This window comes from Microtus ochrogaster, linkage group LG7_11 (assembly GCF_000317375.1).
Source record: "Microtus ochrogaster isolate Prairie Vole_2 linkage group LG7_11, MicOch1.0, whole genome shotgun sequence".
In the NCBI taxonomy this organism is placed as follows: Eukaryota; Metazoa; Chordata; class Mammalia; order Rodentia; family Cricetidae; genus Microtus; species Microtus ochrogaster.
In genome coordinates this window covers 2,170,057-2,179,765 of record NC_022032.1, presented here as the reverse complement: position 1 = coordinate 2,179,765, position 9,709 = coordinate 2,170,057, and positions in this window count along the sequence as shown.

Sequence of the window (9,709 nt, the reverse complement as noted above, 5' to 3'; positions counted from 1 at the left end):
CCCCCCCATCTATCTATCTTTTTTGGTTTGTTAAGACAGGGTTTCTTTGTGTAGTCCCGGCTTGGGTGTTTGGAACTTGCTCTGTAGATCAGAACTTGCTCAGAGATCTGCCTGCTCTGCCTCCTGAGTGCTGGGATTAAAGGTGTGTACCACAAACTGATTTTCCCATTGGCTGTACTACATTACACCCCAGCCAGCAGCAATTAAGTTTTCCCTTTCCCTGCATCCACACCAAGCACCTTTACCTTGTTTCTTGATTATCGTCATCCTGACCAGGGTGAGATGGTATCCCAAAGGAGTTCCTTCTCATCCAGTGTCCATTGCTTCTGAATGTGACAGCAATCTCTGAGGGACCCTTCCTGATGCCCGTTCTTGGGTCTTTGTATCATGCTTGCTACTTCCCCACATGAAGGACTAAAGACTCACAGGCTCAGAACTCCGCTTAGCCTTATTTTTGTCAAGCAGGCCTAACAGCTACAGTCACCTTCTTTTAATTCTGGGAATGTTCGATTTCCCCTGCATCATTGAAAGAGGGCATGATTAGGCGCAGGGTCTTTGCTTAGTGGGACTTTTGCTTGTTTCCCTCTGGCATCTTAATCATGTCCTGCCTCCAGCACGTGAGATGCTCTTCGAGAGCGGACGATGTTCTCCTCCATGCACTTCAGCCGTCTATCTGGCTGAGGGAAAACTTTGAAGTAAGAAGTGGGACAGGCAGATAAAAAAAAGTTACTGATAATGAAGTCCCTAGGCCTGAAGGGACTTCAAAAGCCACTGTCCATTCATCTTGACCGGCAGATGGATATTTATTCAAAGGTTCTCTTTACATAAATAGCTTCTAGAGTTCAGAGTGCTAAGTCTGAGTCAGCAACAGATAAGGCAGACTTGTGTGTTATCGAGGTTTATTTCGTTCCGCTTTGTAGGTTAAGCTTAATCTGTTTAAGGGCGTCCACTTGGAGTCTGTATGGTCAGGGAATACTTGGCGGCATTATTTTTCTTAACCAGAGCCATGGCAGACATCAGTAATCAACCATAGCGTCTGCCCATCAAATTCTTATTTAGCTGTAGAAAGCTTCCCTGAACACATCTTCATTTTCCCCTGAAGTGCTTATCTCTAAAGTGAAGAGAACACGTTCCCCCTCCCTGCCCTGGGACTCAAGTTTGCTTCCTCTACTAAGCAATGGAAGAGCGCGGTTGCAATCCCACTTTGGTCTCGGGTGCCCCCTTCCTCATCGTGCATCAGTAGTTAGCAAAGCTCATGGGCTGATTGGGAAGAACCCAGGGTCCCAAAGGGGGACTGTTGGCAATCAGGCTTCTCACTCATTGCATTTTCCCATCAAATCAAGTGATCTCTGCTTACCTTTGGGATGAGGGAAATAAAAAAGAAGGAGGGAAACAACGTGTAGACGTTTGGGCTCAGGTGTGAGGTTTTACACAGAAGCTTTGATTTTTTTTTCTTTTTTGAAAAGCTCAAAGAAGATCTCTGACAATTTTTGTAACATCTGACTCTGCACATGTCCTCGGGCATCTGTCTCCTCACATACTCAAACGTGCCAGGGGGGAAACTGATAGCTTCGTATTTCTAAATCTGTCCCCATTGGGGACATGAGAAATGGAGCCGGGAGAAATGAATAAATGCTGGAGATAAAGCAGTCGGCGCTCGAGCCTCCAGCTTCAGAGCTTGGCCCCGTGACGGCGCGAAGAAAGGGAAGCGGGCATTGCAGGGAGCGAAGGCTTCACGCTGCCCGCATTTGCAGCTCAGCAGAAGTGAGGCCAAGCTGCGGGCCTCACGAGGGCCAGTTGGGAGGCAAGGAGCCGAACGATACCATTCTGAACTTCCTGTCCGCACCCTTGGGCTTCCATTTTTGTGAAATGCAAAATGAGTGGCGTATGGCTGAGCAATCTTCAGCTTCAGTTCCCAGAGGTCCCGAATGTTCCTGGAACAAACTTCCGTGCAACAGATGTTTTCTCTTAGCTAAGAGGTGTCTTAGAATTAACCTAAAGCACCCACTTATGTCTTAGATGTGGAGACCAGGGCTACGACATCCAACAATTTGCTTCACAGTCACGTGGAGGGTTGGCAGTTGACCTGATAACCTGTCTCCGTGTGAGTGACTGTTAACTTGGTGTCTGTGTATTGTCCCGTGTCCCACGTGTTGTTCTAAATCCCTTCCCTCCAACACAACCTCTCCCCGGCCCCATAGTGACCATGGTTAGCACTGAGTGCAGTGGTGAATTCCCAGTGGCAAGCCGTGCATTGCACCTTGGTTGAGAAGGGCAGGAAGAACACACTACCACCCTCAGGACCCTCAGGTTTTCCTTTGTGCCAGCTCTCTGAGGACCGAGTCACAGTTTCCAAGCTGATCCATAGCATCTGAGTCACAGTGAGCTCTGAAGCGTTCTATGATTACAGTCTGAAAAACCCTTCCTGACCTACACGGCGGGGGGAGAGGCGGGAGTCTGGAAATCTAGGCCTTTCCCTCTGCGACCTTGGGTTATGATTGATTTTATAGAAGCAGAGGCTAATATATTTAAAGGAAATTACCTTTCCCCCACCTTGAAACAGAGGCATAAATTCCACTTGTGCTTCCATTTCTTGCCCATAATGACTTTGGAATAATCTGTTCCTTAAGCAGCCCAACACCGGAAAGCCTTCCTGAAGACAGCGCTCTCTGTACCCAGAAGAGCAAAGGCTGCAGATGAACAATTACCTGCAGATAATTGTCAGGAATTTGTTTCCTGAAGGGACTTAGCTCTATCTGTGGGTGGGTACCTGTAACCAAAGGTGTGGGAAGCAGTATTGCCTCCTGCGTGGGTCCTTGACGATGCCCCATGGGCAACCAAAGACAGGCAGAGCCAGACAAGCATTCAAATGAGGGATGCAGGAGGCAAAATCAGGAATGCATGGGACTGAGCCGAGCCCGGGATTCATTACACTAGTGACAAGTGACTACTCATTTTGCTCGTCTGTCCACAGACACTCCACTGTCTACAAGAGGGAAGAAATAATAATACATGATGAATGGGGAGAGGTGACCTTGAGTCTTTGACGCCTTCACCCAGACACGTTTTAAATTGAAGCTCTATATAGCTACTTATTTTAATCATATAACATGGTTTGTCAGAACTGCCATTCATTTGGGTGAGCTATGCTGGGTACGGCTCAGAATTAAGGGTGCTGAGTCATCAGGCCAAGCTGCTGTGAGAAAAGCAAGATCAGGACTGCAGAGCCAGATCATACAGGCTGCCTGAGCCTCATGTGGCAGGGTAACAGCCACAGTCCCTCACGACAATCCGGGCCGGGGGAATCAGCTCATTGCCCCCATGCCCTTTTGCTCTAGAGAGAGGTGTGAGCAAGGGGCACTGTTGAGACCAATGAAACAAAGAACGCCGAGAATGTCCAAAGTGACGGAGTATCCTACCGGCTCCTCTTCCTGCCCTAAATGTAGGTGTGTTGTCTGAGGAGGAAGCCAAATTTATCTGTTCAGAGGAGAGGGCTGATTCTCCAGATGAAGCAGGAGACATGAAACCAGTGTGAGCCTTGCTGTCTCTTATCACCTGTAAATAAACCCCTTCAGGACTGTCTGAGAAGGGAAACACGCGCATCCCACTCGGTTAAGACAGGGCAGTTAGCAGGGACGTTTCTACCCAGGTGACTGAAATACCAGCAAAGATAAAAACCAGGAGCCAGACACAGAATACAGAAAGATAGGGAAATGCAGTGTGCTGTCTCAGGTAGTGTCCTTACTGCTTCTTCCTGTGCCTGACAAAGTTTACTTGATGCGTCACCGACCTGAATGTCCCTGCTCCCTTCAGAAGCCTGTCACCAGAGAATGGAATACATAAGTGACTGGTGGTGGCTGAGGCTCGTGTGCTTTCTTCTAACTGTAGCTGGAGTCTGGCCGGAGAAAACCATCTTTCTTCTTTCTTAGCCCCTTAGAGGAGCCTCTGAAAGCCTCTAGCAGCAGCGGAGGATCGTTAACAGCCATTACCAGACCGAAGAGAGGCTCTTGTGCTGTAGGCTGGAAGCCACATGGGGAAGAAGATCATATGGAAATATCTATCTGTCTATCTCTCAATCTCTATCTCTATCTATCTATCTATCTATCTATCTATCTATCTATCCATCCATCCATCTATCTATCTACCTATCTATCTCTCCCATATATATATATATACCTCCTGGGGCCAACTGCATGGGGAATGTGGGGTGAATGAAAACAAACACCAGCTATAAAAAAAAGGCATTTTGTCAGCCCCCTGACCTCAAATAGAACAGCTTTGAAGACAATCATGCTCCCAGAAGGGACACAGATGTTTGGTTCCAACTGATGGGGTGTGTTCTGTCTAGAGAGTGACCTACAATAGCTGAGAGTGAGCAAGTTTATTAAGCATGTAACAAGTGAAATAAAAGAACACACGGCAAATCACAGACATTAGTAAAACTCATCAAATCAAGTGCTCATCACATGCGTCAGGAAAGACGGGGCCTTGCAGAAGCAGGCAAGGTGTGTGTGTGCAGAAACAGTCAAGGTGTGTATGTGTGTAGGGGTGCAGAAACAGTCAAGGTGTGTATGTGTGTAGGGGTGCAGAAACAGTCAAGGTGTGTATGTGTGTAGGGGTGCAGAAACAGTCAAGGTGTGTATGTGTGTAGGGGTGCAGAAACAGTCAAGGTGTGCATGTGTGTAGGGGTGCAGAAACAGTCAAGGTGTGTATGTGGGGGTACAGAAACAGTCAAGGTGTGTATGTGGGGGGTGGAGAAATAGTCAAGGTGTGTATTGGGGGTGCAGAAACAGTCAAGATTTGGGAAGGGCATGGAAAGAGTCAAGATGGGGCTCTCCAGAAACAGCCAAGATAGGGGCCCTCCAGAAACAGTCAAACAATAGTTTCGAACTAAGATTTTAGATTGAGCAGGGCACCCTCCCTACAGATGGCTGCTGGCTTCTCATCCTCACTGTGACATTCTTAGACCACGGGATAATTAATCAGTAGTAACCTCTGTGTGAAATGGCTTGGTTGATTTCAAGGACACGATGTTTTGACTATCTTTAGCTGTTCGCTGTTCCCCTTCCTTCTACAGGCCAGAGCCAGTCTCCTTAAAGAAAAGGAGTCGTGTATAAATTCCCCTTTTTCCACATTCTTTTGGTAAGATCTTTGTTTTTAAGTCGCAAACCTGTGATTCCCTCTGTCCTCAAATCCCCATGTTTCCCACGACTTAATCGAAACCGTTGAGTTCATTGACTAGCTTACATTAGTCAGTGCCTACTGAGTGCATTCTCTGTCTGGATCCAAAACCCTTGGAAAAGTGGGAGAGAGAACTAGAGGAAGTATTGCTAACACTCACAGAAGACCTATAATTGCAGTGTGCATTCTGATTTGTTTTAATAAAAACCTGGAGTCAGATATTGGGGTAAATGCTGAAAGATCAGAGAAGTAAAGGAACCAGTCAGTCACTAGAGAGACTTTTTACCTCTACTGAATCCCCAGAGCAAACGGGGCTAGATTCTGTCTCCACGAATCCTCTGACTGAATGCTGTCTCAATGAATCCTCAGACTTAATTGGGCTATCCTGTCTCTAGAAGTCCTCAGCCTGAATACCTTGAACTCCTGTCTCCTCCCGCCTTATATTCCTTCTCCGCCTAGCCATATCCTTCCTATCTCCACCTCGCTAGTGCGCTAGTGCTGGGATTAAAGGTGTATGACTCCCAAGCACTGTCCCCGTGTCCTCACTCAAAAGGCAGTGCCCATGCTGGGTGAGGGTGGTTAGGCGAGGAAGGAATCACCAAGGACAAACATGTCCTCGAAGAAGCAAGCCCTGCACTGCCAAGAGCCTGAAACACACCTTGACGGAAATCCTTCTTCCGACTTCACGCTACTCCACCATCCGCCAAAAGGGCTTTTAGAACTATTTCACTACCACTCACTCCACCAAGAATGGTCACGTTACAGCGGACAAATGGCTGCCGACAGGGAAGGAAAGCGCGAGAGGAGGGGAGGGAGAACCAGAGAGCTGAGGTGCCAAACCCAGCTCAGTGTGGGAGCCCTGGAAATGCAAGTATCGGCGGAGGTCTCGGATGTAGCAGAGGGTAAACAGCCACCGTGCTAAGGCTCTTATTATCGCCTCTGTAGAGCTTGAAGCTGGTAGCACAGCGAATGAACGGCTTTTAAGATGTGTCGTAGTGGCTAAGGCGAGTCTTTGTAGACGCTGTCTTCCTAAGTCCACGGAGGCTCCTTTTTGTCTTTTGCAGCTAAGCCAGGGAACTGGCAAATCTCAAGGTATTCTCTCACACCTCCCCTTCTGAAGTTTAAAACCTGCAGGCATATTGTGTGTCTTGGGGAAACGGTGCCAGCGCATCACGGAGCAGACAGCTTATTTGTTCCGTTGCACAGAACGAGCTCTCCTCTCGCTTTCAGGAACTCGTGAAGGATGGGAGGAAAATCAGAGACTCCAGTATTTGCCAACACCTTTGTCCCTTTTATTTGTTCTTTAGTCCCGTTGAAGCTTTATTGTATATGCTGCGTCATACACAGGAGACAGTCATGTAGAACAGTAGTTCTCAACCTGTGGGTCGCGACCCCCTTGGGGGCCAGACTCTTTCACAGGAGCTGCCTAAGACCATCAGAAAACACCGTTGTTTATATCACAATTACCAACAACAGCAAAATTACAGTTAGGAAGTAGCAGGGAAAATGACGTTATGATTGGGGGGTCACCACAACATGAGGAAATGTATTAAAGGGGCGAAGCTTTGGGAAGGCTGTGATCCACTGGGGTGGAGCAAGTGCAAGGGCTGGGTGGAAAGGTGGCTGAAGAAGAAGTGTGTCTACAGGACGAGCTCACCAGGGGCGATCCCAAGAGTCTCCAGGCGTTCGCAGAGCGATTCTCTTGATGGGCCTTATTTTAGCTGCACCCTATGGCCTCTTCAGGCAGAAGAAACAGGGGTGCTGTTTATGTGACCGAGTTGAAGCTCCGCACAGCAGTCGATAGAAAACATCAGCTATCAATTACTCAGCTGGAGCTGTGACTCGATCAGGTTTTATGACTCGCCTGCAGGGTCTTCTTAATAAATCCGCGGAGGGGAGTTACCACGTGTTTTATGTCTGGCCTTTTGTCCTATGTGTAGAAACCAGTAACCAGCCACCTCACAGTGTCTCACGCGTCTAAATCCCTGTGAATTAACGGAAGACAGAGACTCAGGCTGACAGGACTCCATTAGGGCTGAAAAGAATTGTTACCTGTGTCCAGGACTTAAAGGGCACTCTGATTTTCTTTTTTGTTAGGGGCCAGCCAGGTCTGTTAGTCACAGATGTCAAGATCTCTCTGATTTGTCTTTCCCTGTCTTTGGCACAGGCAGGGACCATCTGAGGAAATCTCCTATAAGGATTTTCGACTTGCAAATTGGGGGTAATGGAAACACTCACTTTCAGGCTGGGGCCTTTATAGGGATTGGGTAAACTAATGTGTGAAAAAGAGTTTAGTCAGCCATGGAGCAGAGAGAACTCTTTAAAGGCCAGCAACGGGTTGCCAGTCCAAGTCTGTCATGGCACCTGCGGTGGGTTTGGAGTGACAGGTAAAAATAGGAAGCAGAGGTCGTGACACCCAGAAGCTACTTGCCATTCCCTTCTTTGTGGTTTCCTTAGTGAGACCCTAATTTCTGGGGTACTTTCGGGCGAGGTGAAAAAGTTACCAGGATACATCGTCTTTCATACTTGGGAGATTGGTTTTCAAGACAGGTGCAGCCCATTGCACTGCGCTGTTGGCACCTTTCCTGTGTCGGAGCTCTATTGTCGGTGGCACTACCGCAGGTGGCAAGGCCCAGCTTAGAAAAGCTGAGCCGCCTCACTGTAGAGACTCACGTCTTGCTTGTGCAATTTACCAGATTGGTTGATTTGATCTCCTCAGCGTTTTGATGTGTTGGGTCTCCACAGTTTAAAATTCTTTGCCTCAGAAACCTCTCTAGGTTATACAGGATCCCCTCCCCAACCTCGCTTCCCCACGATGATCCCTACTCCCACGCTCCCAAACCTTCCCCACCCCCCACCCCCGCTTCAGCGGCTGGCCTTTCTGCAAGTATGCTTAAGCCACGACTTCTGACTCCCAAGGCACCAGGAGTTAGCCAGCTCATTGGGACCCTCCAGGAAGATGTCGGCCAGCTGGTGGATGTGGGGCTGGGATAGCCGAGTCCCGGGAAAGCCTGTGGGTACTGGGACGCTGTTTCTGTCTGGTCCCTGAAGCAGGCAGAGGAACAAAGGCAGAATTCTCCCCGCTGAACTCCGGGCAGTCAAACAGAGGACCAGCTCCTAGCTGCTCCTTCCCTGGGTGCACCTTTGTGTCTGCCCCTCCTACAGGTTTAAGCCTTTTCGGGGAGAATGGATTAAAAATAAATACGTTTTGTTTGGGGAGAACAGGGGAAGTGGTAGCCTGTCTCTGTCATAAAAACCATCTACTTTCCTACTTCTAGGAGGAGCCCGGTGTGTTTTGTCTGTAGTAGATATAAAACTCCATTCATTCGATAAGAAGTCCAATGAATTACTCTCTCTCTCTTGGAGATCCGCTGGCTGCTCGCACAGTGTGACTCATGGCCTGCAACCCTCCTGTCTGCATGTGCTTTCAGATCCCATAAGCATTAAAGGTGCAGCATTGTGTACATTTAGACTATAGAGATGGGGGAGAAACACTGCTGTGCTTTTCACAGCATTTCCCTGGCTGGGCATTTTTATTTATTTTATTTTATTCATGACGTCCTGCAGGTTTCTAAATACAGAAGCATCTCATCTCGTCTGTGGCATTGCCCCCATGGAAAACCTGATTAAACTGCCATTAACGTCTGCGTTCACTCTGTTGCACCAAGGTGACCGCGACAGGAGCACCCAGAGTCGGCAACACCTCTTCGCCGGCTCCCTGGCTTTTCCAGAGGACTTGGCAGTCTCGCTAGAGCAAGGTTTTCACAATGAGTCTTTCTTTGGAACAGTGAAGATTTGCTGACTTCGAAAGCCAGCGGAGACAGCACAGTCCCTCTTCCATAGAGACAATCTGCTTAGGAAGCGGTCTTGGATCTAGTGGAGTTTGGTGCAGCGGCAAAGGCTGTGTTGACTGCTGGCCTGGCTGTGGATCAGGCGCTGAGTCTGTGTCTCCAAGATGTGAGTGTTTACAGGCGCCTTTTCCACACCTTTGCTGATCTTTCCAGCATCTACTGACTTCTGACAGTAGAGGGTAGGTTCCAGGCCATGGCTAGTTTCCTTTGTGTTTCCTTACCTGAGTTATTTGGTTTTCAATCTAAATCTGCCTCTCCTCAGGGCTTGGTTTGAAACACTGCTTACTGTGGAAAACTATGTGTTACATCCGCTGCTTCTGCCACTTTCTTCCCTGCAAGTCTCTAGGTCTGGGGACCTCTTTCAAGTCAATTATTTAGAAACTCTCTTCAAATCTCTCATGGTCATTAGACCTCCTATTTCTATTAAGCAGCCAATTTCTTTCCTTGCATTATTAAAATTACATTATGGGTTTCACATTGCTATGCAGCAAGTTACTGTACTGAGAGAAATAAAGTACCTTGCCCCCAAGCCAGTCAATTAGAAAGACTTAAGGAGACTCAGGCATGGCTCAGTGCTATAGTCAGGACACATTTGGTTACCAATGAAGAGCAAAGTCCCCAGCGGGCTTAATATTAGAGAAAATTTCCAATTTACTTCCTTCTTACTTTCTTTTTTT